Consider the following 22,496-nt stretch of genomic DNA (forward strand, 5'->3'; position numbering starts at 1 on the left):
ACAGTATTGTTTCATGCAGGTTTTTCCAGAAATACATTTGTTTCCCGATATACTGTACGTGCGCATCGTCCTTGTTATAGAATGTTCCCCTTAAATAGAATGTGCGGAAACATACAGGAATATGAGGCCTCCTATAGTTACGTTATTAGCGGAGGACCCCAGAACCTACTAAGGGTATAATACACCAACAACCAGATTAGAATGCAGCTGTATAATAATTACTGAGATAATTATACATGCTGAATGTTTCTTGTAATTAGGCTATTGTATGTGCCGCTTACTGAAAGGGAACAGTAAACAAATGATTAAAATCCACTAAAGTAGCACAAAATATGTAATTTAACATGTAATTTATAGGTCTGTGCATGACCTGCCTAGATCCACCGTCTCCGCACAGGTGGTTCCCGGTAGTAACTATGTTTGCATACACTGGGGGCGACAGTATTACTACAGAGGGGTTGGAATTCCTCCGATATTAATGTGACTTTTAATATAATAAGAATTATTATTATCATCATTATTACGTTTCTTATATACGCACAATTCTGATAAAACAAACTGGGTAGTTACAGAAAGTCACAGAGGAGGGAGGGCCCTGCTTGTAGGCTTATACAGAGGTGGGAGGGCCCTGCTTGTAGGCTTATACAGAGGTGGGAGGGCCCTGCTTGTAGGCTTACACAGAGGTGGGAGGGCCCTGCTTGTAGGCTTACACAGAGGTGGGAGGGCCCTGCTTGTAGGCTTACACAGAGGTGGGAGGGCCCTGCTTGTAGGCTTACACAGAGGTGGGAGGGCCCTGCTTGTAGGCTTACACAGAGGTGGGAGGGCCCTGCTTGTAGGCTTACACAGAGGTGGGAGGGCCCTGCTTGTAGGCTTACACAGAGGTGGGAGGGCCCTGCTTGTAGGCTTACACAGAGGTGGGAGGGCCCTGCTTGTAGGCTTACACAGAGGTGGGAGGGTCCTGCTTGTAGGCTTACACAGAGGTGGGAGGGCCCTGCTTGTAGGCTTACACTCTATATGGAAATAGGCAATGTCACATATTGATAGGGGTTATCTATTTCATAATGGTCACCAGATTGCAGAGGTTCTTGATGGGCTGTATCAACGAACACTTGTAGGTTTGGAGACTGGAGGAGTGTCTTATTGTGCGTGGGAGAGCATTCCAGAGTGGGTGCAGCCTTAGGAAAGTTCTGTAATCTTGAGTAGGAGCAAGTAATGCATGTGAGGGAGAGACATAGATCTTGTGAGGAGCGTAGAGGTTGGTTTGGTAGATATTTTGGGATAAGAGAAGAGATGTACAGTATGTTGGTGTAGTTTGGTTTATGGCTTTGTGTGTGAGTAAAAATATTTTATATTAAATATGGTAGAATACAGGTAACCAATGGAGTGACTGACAGAGCGGCTTTACAGACAATGAATGTCTGGCTAGGAAGATTAGCCGTAGCTGCATTCATGGTGGACTGTAGTGGTGAGAGTTTTTATTGGGGGAAAAACAGTATTGAGTCTATTGCAATAACCAATGTGAGATATAATAAGAGCATTGATTAGAGTGTGAGCAGTGTCTTGTGTAAGATAGGGTCATATTTTGGATATGTTTCTTAGAGGCATGTTACATTAATTCTAGACAGATTGAATGTGGGGAACAGAGGGAAAGTCAGAGATGACCCCCAGGGCAGCAAGCTTGTGGGGTTGATTGTCGAGATACTAGGTTATTGCCTACATTGTATATTACCTGGAGGCGCAGTCAGATACTCCAGCTGCAGAATATGGTGGTCTCTCTCGCTAAGCTATTCGGTAGATGGTAGAAGTGTTGTGAACTAAAAATTTTAAATTGTAACAATTCCTAACCATACCGTCACATTTATGCATTGTGTGATATCCTAGGGTTTTGTTGCTTTACTGTATGTCATTTGGAGCACCGTGCACAATGTGTAACAAATGACAGTGATAAATTGCCCAGCCCCTCCCCCCTCACACACACACACATAGTGCCCCTTGCACATTAGACTCCTTAGCAGTGCTCTTCACAGTGACTGTAGGAGAATATGCTTGGCATGTATGAAATTCTCACCAAACAGCAGCATTTCCTTCCGATGTAGCGTATACACACTGACCGATACCTGTCAATGCGGGGACCCTGTCCCCAAGATATTGTTAGATTGAGCTGCATGTACAGACTACAGGGATTGTCATTAAAGATTTTGACCTCACACACTGAATGATATGCATGCTATATCGTTAATAATATTTATATATTGTTAGCGATATGTACCCAGCTTAACATGTACACTGAAACAAACGAATATACAAGATACAAAATCTATACAGAAAGGGGTTCTAAGGGCAGTGGACAAATTAATAGTCTAGAGAAGAATGCAATTTCCTGGCTGTGAGCTAAAATTAGAGACTATGCAATTAAAACATAATTGAAATCTGAGGTTATCCTATTTTATTTGCATTATTTAATTAATATATAATTAGTGGCGATCTATAGCTGTTCATTTTTTTTTTCCCCCCCCTGAGTTCTACAGAAGAAAAAAAAAAACGCTTTATCTTGGGGCTATTTCATTAAAGATGGATTAGCTAATAAGGCGTCGGACCAATCAATCTGTCACGGGATGGTAGTGATCTCATTAATAACAGTTAATGAAAATGCGTCTGCTGTAGCTTTATAAATGAGCTACATACGGTACCAGCGCTGACTGGCACCTGGAATGTCGCTTTGTGTTTGTTCATTCATTTCCTTACTCCGTCAGGTAAAAGGTGTTGTATCTGGTGCAGTGTACAAGATGATATGATTTCTAAATCTGTATGGGGTTCATATAATAGATGCACAGTTCAACATGGAATGCCCCCAATAGAACCGTGACCAAATCATTGCTATAAGTAAGAGCATATTGGACTTCCTATAGTAGAACATGTAAGAAAATGGTATGGGGTTCTCTTCCAGTGGCAAATGCAGGATTCCTAAAGGGGGGGGGGGGATAGAAGTAATGACCCTGGATATTAATGTAGACATTAGTATTTGTAAACGCTGGACGCTGTATGGAATACAGCATTAATATCTAACACTATAGATCAGTGGTTCCCAACCCTGGTCCTCAAGTAGCCCCAACAGTGCACGTTTTCCAAGTCTCCACACAGAATCACAAGTGATATAATTAGCTCCACCTGTGGATCTTTTAAAATGTGCCTGAATAATCTGTGCACCTGCCGGGTGACCTGGAAAACATGCACTGTTGGGGGTACTTGAGGACCAGGGTTGGGAACCACTGCTATAGATTGTCTAAAGTATAGGCTGAATCAAACATTTACAGAATATAAATAAGTGATCAGGAAAAGGACAAACCTCCCATAATAAAGACACAAACACAATAGAACCAGTACTGCACTTTCTAATCTTTTTCTCCCACCCCATGGTAAGGCTCCTGTCTCCTCTTCCTGTCCGCTGCTCTCCGTGTGACACATTTCCTGTAGCTGGTCTTGGGGACTGATGTGACCCTGTTGTGATACTGGTCAAAGCTACTAGGTGTCTTGTGTGTCCCAGTAGTAAGTATTCTGTACAGAGGCGCAGTGCTGATATAGATCCAGCATTCTGGCTGGGAATGTATATGTAAAGTTAAGTTTTTGTATCAAACAATTCCATTTCATTTTCCTATGTCGGTTTTATATTTTTATTAAGGTGGAAGAAAAATCCATATTTTGTTGCGCCCGGATGCTGTCTTAGAGGAAAATTATTGTTGGTATAAATAAAATATTTCCGTGGGCTGCATTTTTTTTTCTGCCACTAGAGTTTAATAAATATTGTATTACAGAATCTATGCAAAGCTGGGATGATATATTTGCACAGTTTCCAGCAAGCGGCTGCATTAAAGTGTTTTTCTCCCACTTTTTATATGCCATTATTACAGAGAAAATAGATTGATCACGAAGTACCCAGCACAGTCGCCCTTGCTGTGATTGTGTTGGCGAGGTCGGGCACTGTGTTTGCTGGTCAGCTGATATCGGGGACCTGGTGCAAGCACAGACAATGAGGCACTAAGTGCCTAATGCGGCACTGATGAAACTACCTCCTGTTCATAAGGAAAGAGCAAAGAATGTTTTTGTACTCTGTCCCCCAGCCCCTTGTTCTGTGGGCCTTGGTATTGAGTTGGCATTTAAGCATAGACCAAGGCAACCTGTGGCTCTCCAGCAGTTTTAAAACTCCCTAATAGCAAAACTGTGGCAAGTTATGCTGGGACTTGTAGTTTCACAACAGCTGGAGAGCCACGGGTTACCTAAGCCTGGACTAAGGTGTAGATCAGTGGTGTCCAGCATACCCTGCCGCAGCTTTAGCAATCCATTATATAAATCTATGGCAGGGCATGCTGGGACGTGTAGTTCCACAACATCTGGACGGCCACGAGTTTGACACCACTGGTGTAGATGTACTAAGCCTTGGAGAGTAATAAAGTACCAGCCAATCAGTTCCTGTTATTTTTTTGAAACTTAGCAGTCTATTTACTAAACCTTGGATGGAGATAAAGTACCAGTCAATCAGCTCCTAACTGTCATTTGTAAACAGTCTGTAACTTGACAGGCGCTCTGTACTTTGGGGGTTATTCTGGTTGATTCGCAGCTTTGCAAATCCACCAAACCTCACCCCTCGCAGCGCGGTTTGCCCGCACAGGCAGCGAATGGATGTTTAGCATAAACATCCATTGTAATGCTGCGGGTAACCTCCCACGTCTTTCGATGGTCGCCGACCATCTAAAGATATGTAAGGTACAAGCATAAACGTGACTTTCAAGTCACTTCCATATGCGTGCACGCTGGGACCGATATGGGCGGGCAGCTGACATCCGGTGATGTCAGCTGCCAGCCCCCCACACCCGCTCCACCGCCTCATTACCATGAGAATGCCCAGTGTTCTCATGGAAACGCTCGTGTAACGCTGGGCGTTCCCATATGGTGGTGGAGCAGCCTGGCACTCCCGTCCTTCTCCACCCCCCGCACGCCGTGTATGGGTGCGTAAATGAGAATAACCCCCTTTATCTCCGACCACTTTATCTCTCTCCAAAGCTTAGCAAATAGACCGTCTGTAGCATGGCAGTTAGGAGCCATTTGACTGGTAAACCTTTTCTTTTATGAAGAAGTTTGCATGTTTTAGAATAGAGACCATGGAAGAGGGGGGCATACAGCGGGGAACAGGCCATTAACTAGGTTGACACTAAACGTATATATCTTTAAACCATCCTATGTGCGAGTTCTCTCCTCCCCCTGCTCTGAGCGGAACTTACAGCCTGACGTTTCTTTTTATAAATGTTAATTTAAACTAGTTTTTCACCCTTCCCAAGCAAATGCGTTCACGGTGTATTTTTAGACAAAACAAATAATGTTACCGAAAGCGCTCGTAATAAAATGTCACCCGGAGTGAGAAAAATATCATATGCTGCCGCACTAATAGCGCTATGAATCTCCGCTTGTCTCGCATCATTTTTTTTTAAATAAATAAATTATGGAGGGTAAAAAAACAGATCAGACAGCGGCATTATCCGTGCTGCATTTAATCTGTGACTTGTGCAGCCTGTCATTGATACATTCCCTGTGTTTCTCAGGTTACTACCGTGCAGTGGAAAAAGCATTTAAGTATCCCTAGTTACCCAAGACCCCCATAGTAACTGTACCTCCCATCCCTGAGTCTCCCCCAGCGCTAATACATCCACAGTTGTACTACCCACAACCCCCTTAGTGGAAGTAGATCTCTGGGTTCAGAGTCCCGTCCCATCTCCACCGTCCCGCTCCCCCCCCCCCCCCACACACACACACACACAATCAGTGTCCATAGCCCCCCTTCCTCCCAATATGTTAACACCATGGGGTAAATTTACTAAGATGGGAGCTCTGTTGAAGATGAGAATTCGCCCGTATCAATATGGGCAACACCCCATTTTCAATGGTACTTCCATCTTCGTAAATTAACCACAATGTGTCACTAGGTATGGAGAGACATCACTCCCCACCCCCACACCACCACCATCACTCCCAGTGGCATAAATGTGGTACCCGTGCATATAGGACCAGGCAAACCAATCCAGCCCCTTGGTTTGACAACACTTCAAAGATGACGGAGGAAGACAAACCTGGTAACGGATAACTAATCAAACATGTTGGAGAATATTAATCAACTACCAGCTGCAAGAAAACCGAATTTGTTTAAAATGAGATCATGACAGCGAGCAAGAGGCCGGCTCAGCTTTCCGTACTGTAGAGATGCTTTGCAAACCATCATGCCTGCAGCCTTGTGAGACCTTTTCCCAGACAAGATACAGCGAGTTAGCTAAATTCTTTGCAGGTAAAGTGTCTGCCATCCGGGCTGGCGTCCCCACACTACCACCAAAGGAGTGACAAGCGGCCAAGCCTGGCAATGTAAGCCACCAGTCCTCATGGAACAGCTTTGACCAAATGGAAGTAAAATACATTGCTGAAATTACCCGGATGTTGCGTCCTACCATCTGGGGTTTGCTCGGTATCTGGACTGATCATAGGCAGTCATATGGTCAACCACTAATGGTCGACAGGGTCTAAAAGTTGACATGGAAAATGTCTGTAGGGTTTAAAGGTCGACATGCATTGTTTCACTAAATTTTCAGCCGACATGAGCTGCCAGGCGGTATTTCATGCCCTACCATCCACTAGGGCGTGGTGGGAGAATAAAATAGTGTGCCAAGCCCAGCGAGGCACTGAGCCCGAAGCATGGCGAGCGCAGCAGTACACTTGCATTTCAACTTATGTTGACCATGTCGACCTTTTACCGGTCAACCTTTTCACTGTCGACCATTAGTGGTCCAGCATATGACTGTCTATCATGAGTCTCCCTATGATTTATACCAGTGGTTCTCAGCCTCGGTCCTCAGGACCCCCAACAGTTCACGTTCTCCAGGTCACCCTGCAGGTGCACAGGTGCATTCATTACTCATTGGCACATTATAAAAGATCCACAGGTGGCGCTAAATATTTCACTTGCGATTCTGTGTGGAGACATTGAAACCGTGAACTGTTGGGGGAAGGGGGGGGGGGTGTCTGAGGACCAAGGTTGAGAACCACTGATTTATACCATAACCGATTTGCACTCTGCCTCACCTAAGCTTCTTCGAGTGTGTATGGCAATAACTGGCCCTGTATTTACAAAAATAGTTCAATACCCATTGCAGACAATCATTTTCCTGAACCAGTTTTGGAAGCAATTGTCAGACCAGTTCTTGGACAGGTTATTGAGAAAGTTGATGCAGTTCAACTGGAAACCTGCCTAACAACCCAGGATATTTTGATCCATGTCAGTCAGGATTCTGGAGAAGACATACTGTAGCACCGAAACCGTATTTAACAGCATAGTTCATGGGATTCTAATGAAGCGCCTGAAGATTACTGTGGACTGGATGGTCCATTCCTTAGCTGCTTCCAATAACCTTTTACCAGAAGGTCACAGAGCGTTCCTTCTCGAATACACTCATTGTCACCAGTGCCACTGCCATGTGGTGTCCCACTGGTTCTATACGGTCTCCCATGCTTTTTGCAATGCACCGTTGATGCTACCACTGGGTGACCTAATCCGACTCATGGCATGGTCTCCCACTGCTCTGCAGATGAAACAGAAATGGGTACTTATATGTTAGTTGGGCGCCCACTAAGCTATTTGCTTAGTTTTACGCGTCCCCTCGCAGGCTCGCTATGCTCGCCACGCTTCGGGCTTGGCAGCTCGCTGCGCTCGCCACACTATATAAAATCAACTCCATGCAGCATTCATTCAACAGGACACTTTGGCAGGTATTCAATGCGGCCGGCGAGGGGGTTAAACAGCGAGGATTGCAGAAAACTAGCGATCCTCGCTGTTTAACCCCCTCACCAACCACTCGCCCTATTTAACGTTCTGGGGAAATGCTCGCCGTCACAGACCCGGGGCTAATGCAGCGAACCCGCTGTATTAAGCCGCGAGTCTCGCTGCTTCTGGAGCCACATACGCCAATTCCCCCTCGCTCAAAAAACGGAGCGAGGGGAAATTGGCGTATGAGGAGGGTGCCTTGAATACTGACAGGGTGAGTGGTGACAGCGAGCAGGAACCCCTGCTCGCTGTCGCCGCTCGCCCACAGCATTGAATACACCCCTTTGAACTCCACTCTAGAGTCCATAAAAAATAAACTCGACTTTCCCGTTCTCTCGAGCATTTCAGTAATATCCACTGTTACACTTGTTTTGGACTTTGGGCTATAAAGGGAAATGTAAAGCTCTTAGAGTCTGATAGTGTGTACACACTGTAAGATATGCCTTCCGATGTTGACGATATAATCAACATAGAGTCAGTATCGAATGCAGATCGCAAGGGTTTTAACCCTTGCGATCTGCTTGTGATCCAGATGCGCATTCATGTATCGCAAGACAGATATTCTTGGCTGCATTGACTATATAGTGCAGATCTGCACTATATAGTAAAAATTGTGCCCATGCATGCCATGCGATGCGAGTCCCGATACGAGATCTTCACCATGTGTACACACCATTAGTAGGAGAATAGAGCTTTATAAGTAATGTTATCATTATTGTTTTGATGGTTTCTCCCCTCTTCCCTAAGTTGGTGTCTGGGTCACAGATCCTAGTTTTGTCCTCTGGTGCACTTGTGATGTCCCAGGTTCTGATTGTCCCATGGGCCAGTCAGTGAAAGAGCATATACGACCATCAGTGGGGTAAACAATTGATGGTCCTCTATTACATAATTTGTTACCATCAATGGTCACTCGCAATTTCAAAAGTGATGGTAACCATACCAATGGCAATCCCTACCTCCCTTGGGATGGCTCCTCCCCCTAGGAGGAACTAGTCAGTCCACCCCACCCCCCTTTTCTGCAGAAACCCATGGGAGATCAGCCTAATAGTGGTCAGGGGAGGGGTTGCTGGGTGGGGACTAAGTTACTCTGCTTGTACTAACAGTACAGGTGCAATGCTCCTTGGCGTACCACTCACACAGCATTATGTGCCGCGCATTAGGCCGTAATGTTAGCGCTCACACACCACTGCATCGCAGCCTGGGATCCGGATTAGCAGCAGGACATCTGTTCTGCACATGTGGAGGAATCTATTTCCCCAGTTATTGCCGGGGAAAGAATGCGGTTGGCACAGTCGCCTGGGATACGTCACATATTTATGTTACTGTATTTGCTGGGATGCGGTCATTTGGTCTACTGCATTATGGTAGAAAGTCATTAGGTCGAATCCATTAGGTCGACATGCTAAAAGGTCGACATGACTCTAGGTCGACATGATTGTAGTTCGAAAGGTCATTAGTTCGACAGGTCATTAGTTCGACAAGGTCATTAGTTCGACATTGTCTATGTCGACATTCACAAGGTCGACATGGAGTTTTTCACTGTTTTTTGAGCCAACATGTGCCGACAGGCGGTATTTCATGCCCTACCATCCACTAGGGCATGGTGGGAGAATAAAATAGTGTGCCGAGCGTAGCGAGCGATGCGAGGGGATGCAGTGCACTTTAAACTGTGTCCATGTCGACTGTGTTGACATTCAGGTAAAAAAAAAACAGTGAAAAACCCCATGTCGACCTTGTGAATGTCGACATAGACAATGTCGAACTAATGACCTGTCGAACTAATGACCTTTCGACCTAGAATCATGTCGACCTTTTCCCATGTCGACCTTTTAGCATGTCGACCTAATGGATTCGACCTAATGACTTTCTACCATAATGCAATAGACCAAATGATCCCAACCCGTATTTGCTGAGTTATTTACAAATGCTACAACAGATTCTGACGCATCCTTTATATACTTTGACACCCTGAAAGCCTTGGAAACAACCAATCTGATTTTAGTTGTCATCACTTAGTTATTGTGATGTCCTGCTGTTTGCGCCATCTCGCCGGGATCTCTGAGGCTCTGTGAGTTTTAGGAGATGACTGGCATTTTGTGCTATAATTACTTATTTTCTAGACAGGCGCTCCGTGCACCTCCCCAAACTGCAGCCAGTGTTTAGGCTATGGGACCCCCCACACACCCACCCCTCTACCTGAACGTCTCCGGACTACAGAAGCTGTCTACATCCCTTGTGTATTCCGGTGCGGCTTCTGGATGTCTACGTTTTCCCAGATGCCAAAACATGTCATTTAGGGCTTTTAAACTTGACACTGGCGAACACCCCTTGCTGTTCCTCTTGTGTTAGGTTCTCGTCACGCCTGCTGTGCGGTACATGGAGAGCTCCTGATTATTGATGCCTTGTTCTTTTTTGGTAGATGTTGCTTTTCGGCTAATGTCAGTGTCAGAGGAGAGGATGACACTGCATTGTACCGGGCCAGCACCGCCTTATCTAGGAGTATGCTGCAAAAAGCAGAGGATGTTTTACTGTACAGTTGTCAAAATGATATTTCTTCTATTTAGTCATTGAGGCATGAGATATCGATTGCCTAACACCTCGGCGACATCGCTTTTGTCTATGCCAGTGGTTCCTAAACTGTGTGCCTAGGCTCCCTGGGGTGCCTCAGGACACTTGCAGGGGTGCCTTGAGTTAGTGGACCTGGCCCAGGATCAATTCATAATATTAATGGTCAATGTAACAGGCAAAACTAGTGCTGGTGGCTGCCAATCATAATCTATGTGGACAAACAGGAGCAAATCCTGTCCCTCAAAAACTGTGACATATACACACAATGTGCTTACTGAGAAATTTTAGAAAAAAAATATTAAATTAAGAAACATTTGGCCTAGGGGTGCCTTGAAAACGTTTTGATGATCTAGGGTGCCGTGATTAAAAAAAAGTTTGGGAACCACTGGTCTATGCAATCTGAATTTTGGACCAGCCTACAAAGTTACAGCTGATTTATTTATAAGGGTGTAGTCTGAGCTCACACATTACCTAAATTGTGTCTGGATCTTTGTACAGTTTGACTATACACAGAACAGCCCATGTTGGAATCAGAGTTTACTAGTCACTTGCTTGCCCCTCGAACTAACACTATCCTCCCCTACCATAGCTTAACCCCTAAGCCTCCCGGCAGACAAACCCTAACCTCCCCTTCCTGCAGCCTAACCTCCCCTACCACAGTCTAACCCTAACCTCCCCTCCCACAGTCTAACTTTAACCTCCCCTCCCTGCAGCCTAACACTAACCTTCCCCTCCTGCAGCCTAACCCTAACCTCCCCCACCTGCAGCCCAACCCTAACCTCCCCTCCCTGCAGCCTAACCCTAACCTCCCCTCCCTGCAGCCTAACCCTAACCTCCCCTCCCTGCAGCCTAACCCTAACCTCCCCTCCCTGCAGCCTAACCCTAACCTCCCCCTTCCTGCAGCCTAACCCTAACCTCCCCCTTCCTGCAGCCTAACCCTAACCTCCCCCTTCCTGCAGCCTAACCCTAACCTCCCCCTTCCTGCAGCCTAACCCTAACCTCCCCCTCCCTGCAGCCTAACCCTAACCTCCCCCTCCCTGCAGCCTAACCCTAACCTCCCCCACCTGCAGCCCAACTTCCCCTCCTGCAGCCTAACCCTAACCTCCCCTCATGCAGCCTAACCCTAACCTCCCCTTCCTGCAGCCTAGCCGCCCCTCCTTACAGCCTAACCTCCCCCTCCCTGCAGCCTAACCCTAACCTCCCCCTCCTGCAGCCTTACCCTAACCTCCCCTCCCTGCAGCCTAACCCTAACCCTTTCCTCCCTATAGCGTAGCCCTCCCCCAGCAGCCTAACCCTAACCTCCCCATCCCTGCAGCCTAACCCTAACCTCCCCCTAAACCTAACCAGCCCGTTTACCCATCCTGATCCTAACCTCCCCTCCTGCAGCCTATTCCTAACCAGCCCTTTTCCCATCCTGACCCTAACCTCCCTCCTGCAGCCTAACCCTCCCCTCCTGCAGCCTAATCCTAACCAGCCCTTCCCTCATCCTGACCCTAACCCTCCCCTCCTGTAGCCTAACTCTCCCCTCCTGTAGCCTAACCCTAACCTCCCCTCCTGTAGCCTAACCCTAAGGCTGTGCACACACAGGAGCAAATATCGCTGGAAATATGGTCGCTGAGCGACCATATTGCCAGTGATTGGAGTGTGCACCAGCTATAAATCGCCGGGTGCGCGCTCCCGTTTTCAGCCCCTGAATGGTCGCTGGTCGGAGGAGCATGCTCCTCCGACCAGTGACTTCCACTGCCTCTTCTCCCGACAGTGTGACATTTTCATCTGCAACCATCTCTGGTCGCAGATGAAAATGGGACACTGAGCAATATGATTGCTGAGCAATATATTGCCAGTGATCATATTGCCCTGTGTGTACGCACCTTAACCCTCCTCTCCTGCAGCCTAACCTCCCCTCCTGCAGTCTAACCTTAACCAGCCCTTTCCCCATCCTGACCCTAACCTCTCCTCCCTGCAGCCTAACCCTAACCTCCCCTCCTGCAACCCAGACCTACTTACATTTTCTGTGTCTGTTGCTGGGATTCTGGCACCGGTCTTCCATCCTCCGGCATCTTACATCCCCATTGGACATGTGGTGCTTCTGGCATTTAATGTAACTCTAATGAGTAATGGGCCTTTACTTTTGGGAGCAAATTATTTGCATGTACCCACAGCAACCAATAATCTTCCATCTTTCTAAGAACAGAGATTGCCTGCAGTGATTATATATGTCTCATTGGTTGATATGCAGTGACTGCATGCGTCTCATTGGTTTATATGCAGATCCTACACTGTGATGCAATGTTAGTTCTACAAGGAAAGCAGATCATATATATATATATATATATATATATATATATATATATATATATATATGATTTGCTTCTAGTCTGTACACACCTTTCTGTATCTTTGCTTTTGAATGAATTGCTTTTTGTGTGTGTGTTCCAGCTGTGTCCCTTCCTTAGTGACTGTAATTGTAAGAGACATAAATACAATTTATTTGGAAACGTTCCCCAGTTATTTCACAGCCTCGCCAGCAAAAATGATTTGGGACCCGCAGTGACTCAAGAGTGGAACCGTCCTCAAACCGGTCTGCTGTGTTATTGGTGGTAATAATGAAAAGCGTCCTCCGAACTCTCCAGATTGTGTTTAGCATTACCGTGCAAGGAACTGTGAACCGCTCTCCATTAGTGCCGTGTGGAGAAAAATGAATTACTGTCAGGTCATCAGATGTGTACAGGATATAACCGGGAACAAGGATTCAAATGTGCAGCGTCAGATCAGCGCACTTCCTTGTCGCACAATGATTTATTTTTGCCACATTGTGGATCTTTAAAGTTCAATTATACTGTATGCAGTCATTCATACCGATATTATTGCAGTGCTGGACTGGCCCACTGGGTGATGGGAAATTCCTGACGGGCTGGACTGCTTTCTCTAATGTCAGGTTTCATACTGTGCACACATATACATTGTTACTCTATTATTGGGCCAATTACATGGTCTCTAATGTCCCAAGCCTCTGTGGTTGCTGGCCCCACCGCTTCAGGCAACTAGCCACACCCCTTTAGGAATGAGCCCCTGGTAAAGCGTTTTGTGTCCAAGGTCTTATGGTCATCCTTTAGACACATGGCCAAAAAGCTCAAATTTCAGTCTATTAATTTGCTGTGATATGGCTGGCCCTGCTGCTGTGTTCCCCTTGGGAATTGGGAGCGAGGAAGAGGAGCGACGGTCCAGAATTTGAGGACACGTGCCTATAGACTGTGAACTGTGTAAAACAGCTCTGTTTGAGCAAAGGTGCCAGCGCACCTATTCCTGCTTTTTTCTATATATATATATATATATATATATATATATATATAGATATAGATATAGATATATATAGATATAGATATATATATATAGATATATATATATATATATATATCTATATAGATATAGATATATATATATATATATATATCTCTATATATATATATATATATATATATATATATATATATATATATCCACCAGGGGCTATCCAATTAGCCCTGATAAACCACCATGACCCACAGCTTATCTGGGATTTCGTTTCATTGTGCAAAATGGGTTTCAGTGACAAAGACACACAGGTTTCACAGATTTTCAAGAGAAAATCTATTTTTTTTATAGATGTCCTAATAGAGTATCCTGTAAAATTAATATATATTTTGGTGGAAACCTGGAAAAAAAGCGACAAACTGTTTTTGCACCGGATGACTTTTCACCACTAATTGAATAGCTCTGACACCTAAACACTGATTCGTTCGGATTTAACATTTTGATGCTCTACCATCTGCTGGAAAATGTTCACAGTATTTTCGTGCATTTAATTGGATTCGAATGGCAGCCTTTGTCACAATACAGTCTACTCAATCACATTTTTTTTAATAATGTCCGTTTAATTTTACATCGGATCATAAAAGGTTAAGCCCTTTATATTTTTGTATCAAATGATGTTTAAAATACTGTGGTTTGTTACAGTTTGTTAATCAAAACCATTATATTGTGTGTTACATTGTATACATAAAAGCAACAATTGTTTAAGGGGAAAAAAACCAATGGACCCACGGCCAATGTTACGCATTTCATTTTTAAACCAATGTAAAGTACAGTATCCCATATTTTCACTGCTTATTTTGTAAGTGCCGCCCCCTAGCGCCACCAGCTTACCAATTACACTCTCCCACCCACCACCTATCAGTCTAAGTGTAACTACCATCTACCCGCCTAACGTGACCTGCACCCGCTCCCCGTCAGATTGCGAGCCTGTGCAGTGTGCTCAGTCCACAAGTAAACAAGGAAATGCTGATATGTAATCAGGCAGCGTAAATAAACACTGTATTACTGTGCGATTTGGGATCTGTGTAGTGTTGGCTGTAATTGAGGCCTGTGGGGATTTCGCAGCAGGTTCTGCGCTGGCCTAGAGCAGAATCATTTCTGAATTACAGAACGTCTCTGCAGTCTATGAACTGTATGTTTTACAGTATGGAAGTGGAAGGAAACGATTCCCCAAATTATTCATTATTATACTTTTTACTTTAAGAAACCAATTGTACTGCTCTAGATTACTTTTCCGTTTTCATAGAATTAGTGATGAGGATCCCGTTACCCTCACGGAATCTATTTCTGTTGTTACTGGATTCGAAATCGTGCTAGCTTTTAAACTACATATCCCAGCATGCCCTGCTACAGTTTCACTATTTGGCCATGCTAAAGCTGTTGCAGGGCATGCTGGAACCACAAGGTCGGCAGTGACAAAAGATTGACACAAGCAAGAGGTTGACCTTGTGCTTGTTTCCCCCCCCCCCCCATTTTAGTTGTACATACATCTCCTATAATAGTCTGGTAGAATAATTGATAAAGATTCCCTATTACAGGTTGAGTATCCCGTATCCAAAATGCTCGGGACCAGGAGAATTTTGGATAACGGATTATTCCGTATTTCGGAATATTTTAATATTTCAATGATGTATTTTGAAGTATCTTGCATTTATGCTGTATAAACACATAATATACACACAAATATATTTTATTACCACATAAAATACACACAAATATATTTTATTACCACATAAAATACACACAAACATATTTTAATTGTTCAAAAAACAAGGTTTCAAAACGTGAAACAAAATGTGTGTACTATCTCAGCACTGAATTTGAATGCCAAGCAATCATTGTCTTGCACATATATAGTGCCAGTTACATATCATGTCCCCAGTGATGCTGTTACATATGTCCCCAGTGAGTTTTTAGCAAAAAACTTTCTGGAATGTCCGTATTTCGGAATAATTCGGATAACGGATATTCGGATACGGGATACTCGACCTGTATTGCTTAGAAACCTCTTTCTCTCTTCGTGGGTGAACAAACCAGAAATCGGAGGGATTGTCATCCAGTCATGTCTATTTCGTACTGTTAAGAAATCCCCTTTTATGTCCTCTTGCAGCTGTAGTGTTACTTTTATAGAACTACTGTATGTGCAAGAAATCCATCATTGTACCAAAAGTCTTATCAGGCCGTAAAGCACCTCTGATTTATATGCCACTGGGGACTGTTTGACAAGATATAGTACGTTTTATACGGTCTTTCACTAGCAAAGTTTGGCCAAACTATCAAAAATGGACATGTATATAGCAGTTCAGCTCCAGGATGTACGAGATTGTTAGCAAGTTTGTTACTAAAGGAGAAGCAAACCCAGAAAATGATTTTTTTTATGTACAAAGCAGGAAGATAAAAATGTAATTTCCTGTCTTAACCCCGACTCACTACTCTGTTTTGTTAAGAATAGAGAAAAAAAGTAGAACTTAGTGGTGTATTGCCCAGACAATAGCATAAGGCACATTCCAAAACTCTTAGACAAAATCCAAAAGGACAAAAAGATCAAATAAAAAAGCATAGCATGTCAGTTATTCTCTTTTCTTTTTAATGCCAGTGTATTAGGATTTGGATACTGCTAACTGGCCAGATAGTGCAAACAGGATGCTTTTTGAGGTAACTTGCCTTATTTTATTAGGCAGTTTGGGAAACCGATTATTGGTAAATATGATGGTTTCTATTTTTTTTTTTTATAAAGTTGTTTTTTATTGAAAAGAGTAAACATGGTACAGCGTGATCAAATTAATTGCACAGTTATTGAGTATATAAGTCTTCACATTTGGCAAACATGGAGGTACAACATATCCAATAAATACCATCACATTATTGTATGATCTATGCAGGAATATCCACACGTGTACATACATGAAAACCTTTATTGTGAATTTCACCCCCACCCCCTTGATGGTTTCTATTTTTTACACGAAATAAAAAAAATCTGCGCAATAATGTTTTTATAGGTTGCTTCCAAATTGGTGGTTTGCGGCAGTTTTGACATTAAGGCGGTTTAAATACAAAATACCAGCATGCAAAAGCAGCACGGACGGTGTAATGGTTAGCATTACTGCCTCACAGCACTGAGGTCATGGGTTCCATTCCCACCATGGCCCCGTGCAGAGTTTGTATATTCTCCCTGTACTTGCGTGTGTTTCCTATGGGTACTCCGGTGTCCTCCCATAAATCAAAAATATGCTGGTAGGTTATTTGGCTCCTAACAAAATGAACCCTAGAATGTCTGTGTGTGTGTGTGTGTATATGTGATAGGGAATATAGATTGTAAGCCCCACTGGGGCAGGGACTGGTGTGAATGTTCAAATATACTCTGTAAAGCGCGAATATGTATGCGCTATATAAGAAACTGTTAATAAATAAATAAAAATGAACCACATATGATGTATCGTATGCAATCCTGCCGCACTGGAAGCTTATGGGGAGTTCATGGGAGATTGTACCCTTGGATGAATTGCATGAGTGTATGGGGGCCTTTTAAATATGACCTACTCCTTATTAACTGTGCAGGAATTAATGAAGTCCAATGGTCGCCCAGGATCTGGCATGTAAAGAGGGGCAAGTTGGTGCAATTGAAACCACAGTGTTAAAGGACACGTCTTTCCATTTCCATGTGATGGAACAGATGACAGCAGTAACCTATGACATCATCGACAAAAATCATTCAAAGACAGCGGCCCATTATGATGGCAATTGGGAGACCACACGTCACTATTTTGTTTTGTTTGATCTGCATAGCCGCCAACTTTAACCCTGTTTCCAAGGACTTAACACTGGAAATATCTCCATTATTCTGTATTATCTGACGGCACTACAGTACTTGTTTTTCTGCATGTGGCATCGACTTCTTAATTGGGATTATAGCCCTCTGACATATGCCGACGTGCGTAGATTCAACAGCGTAGCAGCAAAGTCTCCCTGGAAACTATTATAATACTTTGGCATCCGTAGATATGTACTTCATCGAAAATCAAACACACGCTGTTACTTCCCCATTTTGCACAGCGTTTTTTTATAACTATATATATATATATATTTTTTTTTTTTCTGTCTCTTTATTTTAATTTAAGATTCTGGCTGATCTTAACAATCCAGCTCTATTTTACCGGAGGGCTCGATTCGAGTGGGTTTTCTCCAGGGTCGATTCTGAATACTTCACCTTCCGCGCTGTCAGTCATACCTTAGATTTGGGATGCGCTACAAAGACTTTGGCTCCGTACCACGGTGGATGTGCTGCACCAAGATTATAATCACCACAATAAATTAGTGATGAACTCTCTAAATCCAAGGGGGGCGAAGGTGCATAATGATAGGTTTGGGAATAGCCGGCGTGGAATATAGATTACACTGATGAGATCTAATAAGACAGTTGTGTTGCTTTCAATAAAGAGATTGTGTGTCTGACACGGTGACAGGTTTCTGTCTTTGGGTTGGTTGTAATCTTATCATCCATGCCTGACTTGTGTGTATTGTATCACAACTGCATCTTGTAAGACAATTAACACCTTGCAATCAGTTTGATAGCTGACGTGTTTACGTTGTGGCTGTGGAAAGCTACATAAACCTGTCTAGATGTTAATTGACTGTAATGTACTGTAGTGGGCTCATTAGATTAATTACTGCCCCACACTGATAGGACCCCCCCCCCCCCCCATGTTTGCTCATGATTCTTCCTTTTCTTATCACTTCTTATTTATTACCTTTTTATTATGTACTAGTGCTGAAATGATATGATCCAATTCCTGGATTTATTTATGTATATTGGAAATCCATGTACTTATGGCATGCGGCACAGTGCCACAAATTGCCCAGTACAATTTACAATTTAAAGGTCTGAGGGGCAGATTTATTAAACTCGGTGAAGTGATAATCTGTCTGGTTTTTATCACCGGCCAATCAGCTCCTACCTGTGAAGTTACAGGCTTGGTTTGAACAATGACAGGTCAGGTAGGAGCTGATTGGCCGGTGATAAAAACCAGACAGATTATCACTTCACCGAGCTTAATAAATCTGCCCCTCTGTGCTGGACACTCTTTTAGGTGGCCTGTCTTGATCTGCATACATATGGGAGGTGGAGGGGGGGTAGACCAGACCAGACCAATTAGAGACAAAGGACCCAAAAATAATGTTTATGCCCATGAATTAAATTCACCTTGAAGTTGCGATGACAATAGACTCTTCTTTTTGGCTAAGGTGAGCACGCTGCCCCCATAGAGATCTAATACTAGATATTATTATTTCATGTTGTTATGGCCAGAAGATAACCCCTATGAGGCCATGTGTGTAGCCGTATTGTCCTCCGAGAAACCAGGGTCTTCCAGCTTGTGTGCCTATTGGGCAGATCCGTTCCAATAAGCTTTGTAGATGTGACGGTTGTTCTGGTGTAGGATTGGGTACTTGTTTCCTAGCACGGCCACAATCTGGAGTAATCGTGTCCCTTACTTAAGGGACACGATTACCCCCGATGGACCCGATTTCTTTTGAAATCAGGTCCATTTTGCCGGCTAGGATACAATATCGGGGGCATCGCGTCGGTCGGGACCATTAACATTGGTCCCGACGCGACCGACGCGATGCCCCCGATATTTCCATAGGCTTCAATGTTAAAAAATATTTTAACATTGAAATCTTGTCGGGAAAGTTAAAATATCGGGGGCATCGCGTTGGTCGGGACCATTAACATTGGTCCCGACGCGATGCGACGCGATGCCCCCGATTTTTGCATAGGCTTCAATGTTAAAAAAATTTTTAACATTGAAATGGTGAAAAATTGTGAAAAAATGTGAAATGGGCCAATATGACCCATTTCACATTATAGATGTCCCCGTCGTCACCCCACAATAGACGCCAACCCGAAGCGTGGCGAGCGCAGCGAGCCCGCGAGGGGCGGCGGTACGCGTCCTCCGACCTTTTCATGCCCTACTATCCACTAGGACGTGGAGTGAGAATAGAATAGTGTGGCGAGCGCAGCGAGCCACCGAGCCCGAAGCGTGGCGAGGGGACGCGGATACCTTCACAGGTAAACGCGTCCCCTTGCGGGCTTCACAGGTGTCCGTGGCGACGCGGACACCTGTGAAGCCCGCGAAGGGACGCGTTTACCTGTGAAGGTATCCGCGTCCCCTCGCGGGGCTCGCTGCGCTCGCCACGCTTCGGGCTCGGTGGCTCGCTGCGCTCGCCACACTATTCTATTCTCACTCCACGCCCTAGTGGATAGTAGGGCATGAAAAGGTCGGAGGACGCGTACCGCCGCCCCTCGCGGGCTCGCTGCGCTCGCCACGCTTCGGGTTGTCATCTGTCGTGGGCTGGAGTTTACGCGCTTACATTTGGGGGGGTTTGAAATTTTTTTCATTTAATCCAATGTAAAATTAGGTCCCAGGGACCCAATTTACATTGGATTCAATGAAAAAAATCGGGTCCAAAATCGGTCGGTCGCGTCGATCGCATCGCATGCGACCAAATCGCATGCGATGCGATCGACCCGATTTTTCCGACACGACCACCCCGATCTAAATCGGTGTGGCCGTGCTAGGAAACAAGTACCTAGGATTGTGGTCTCCTCGTCCTCTAGGCTCCTGGCCTGAGATATTTAACTTATTAAGTTATTTACTTTAAACACACAGTCCCTGCTGCCGCAGAGCTTACAATCTATATTCCCTCCTAAATTAATACACACACACACTAGGGTTAATTTTTATCCTGTCCCCAAACAATTAACCTAACCGTGTATGTTTGGATTGTATGAGGAAGCGGAAGCACCCAGCAGAAACTCATTAGATATGGGGAGTGCATAAAAGTGGATACCAGTGTTCACTATACCGACGCCAGCGTCCTTACTCCCGGGGAAACCGTAGCTGAAACCTAACATCAATTAAGAAGCTGGCAGCAAAACACCAACTGCTGGGATGCCGAACTTAAGTATATTGGGCCAGGTAAGGGTCTGGAAGGGGGGGTGGGGTTAGGTTTAGGCACTAGAAGGGGTTTTTGGCTGTAGTGGGGGGGGGGGGGGGTTTGAAAGGTTAGGGTTAAGCTGTGAGCCATAAGGGGGTTAAGTTGGTGGGGTACGGGGGTTGGGCACTAGCGGGGGGTTGGTTAGGGTGAGGTAATCTAACCCCTAACTCTTAGTATACTTACCCAACCCCTGTTGGCATTCCCACCTTTGGGATTCCACCCGCCAGTCAAATTATGCATCCCCATAAAACGGGGCAGTGAGGAAGTAATGCTACCTGCCTCACAGCTAATGGTGTCGTCATCCTTTAGGACAGTGGTTCCCAACCTGGGGTACTAGTACCCCTGGGGGTACTCCGCAGACCAGGTACTTGAAAATAATATTAGTAATGGCGGACGATGAAAAGGTATTTTGATGGCTGAAGAAGACCCATTGCCATGGAGACAAACCATGTTGTGTCATATGCCTGACCAGCAATCCACTGGGAGCTTCACATGCTGCCCTCAGACATCAGCAGTCATCTGCCCAGCACTGACAAAGGTGGAGGAAGCAACGGCATTAATCCTACCAGTGTTAGCGGGAATCTTTGAGATAATACGCAACCAGTGTCTAGACACAGAAGGGCATGATTCCTTGCTGTATACTACTCCTCCACTCCTCCATGATATAAGGACATGCATAAGGATCCGCATACCGCTAAGTACTGTCCATATTTCAAAATGAGAGGAGGGGGTACTTATCAATGAAAAGCCTAATCAAGGGGTACGGGAGAGAAAAAAGGTTGGGAACCACTGCTTTAGGATACTAATAATACATGGATACAAACTCCTGCAAAGAGTAAGTAAACACCCAAATATTATCGACCGTCTTAACAATAAGCTTGTGGCGTAGAAGGCAGAATGACAGCTCTTCTCTTACTCCCAGCCGCTGCCAGTTTCTCCATTTCATCCTGTCGGCTGAAGCGCAGATAAAACAATGTTCCTCCTCTGGGATTGTCTCCATGAAATCTGCGCTGCTTTGATTAGGCGCCAAAACATTGGCTGCTGCAGTTATTTATTTTAGCAAAATTAACAGTGTAGAAATGCATGGAACTTGTGCTGCTGTAATGCCGGAACCCTGTAATCTCACACTAATTACACTCCATGCATATTTACTATAGCTGCCAGAAAACTTCTGACACCGTGGATCTAAGTGCGCTTGTTATCTGTGAAGACTAAACAGCGGCTCATTCGGGGGTGAAACTTTTTTAAAGCATGTTATTATGTTATTTAACATTTAATAAACTTCAAGCAAGATCTACGTTTACATTGGAAATTGATTTAACCATTCACTAATATAAAGGCAGAGATTGTTGTGTTTTGTTTGTTGTATTTTAGGGGAAAAGATATTTGAGGTACGGCATTAATTGGGTGGGTTATGTGTTTTTTGGGTTTCTTTTTTATTTTATGCATTCTAGACTTAATGTCTATAGTTGTACTGAAAAAATTATAATCGTGCTTCACATGTGCCCCACCAAAGTCTCCTGTCTGTTTGTTTTGTTGTAAATGTGCATTCTTAGTGATGCCATAGGTTACTAGTGACTGGATTGGCTGCATTCTCAGTGATGTCACTGGTTCCTAGTGCCTGGATATGCTATATCCTTAGTGATGTCACTGGTTTCTAGTGATTGGATAGGCTGCACTCTCAGTGATGTCACTGGTTCCTAGTGCCTGGATATGCTAT

The 22,496-nt window shown here is 44.5% G+C and overlaps 1 protein-coding gene across 2 annotated transcripts in view; it reads left to right on the top strand.

The window, feature by feature from the left end:
• PEPD (peptidase D) overlaps positions 1 to 22,496 on the top strand; it is a 177,179-nt gene that overhangs the window by 95,163 nt on the left and 59,520 nt on the right. The window lies entirely within an intron of this gene.

Source organism: Crinia signifera, chromosome 11 (assembly GCF_055691185.1).
Source record: "Crinia signifera chromosome 11, ASM5569118v1, whole genome shotgun sequence".
NCBI lineage: Eukaryota > Metazoa > Chordata > Amphibia > Anura > Myobatrachidae > Crinia > Crinia signifera.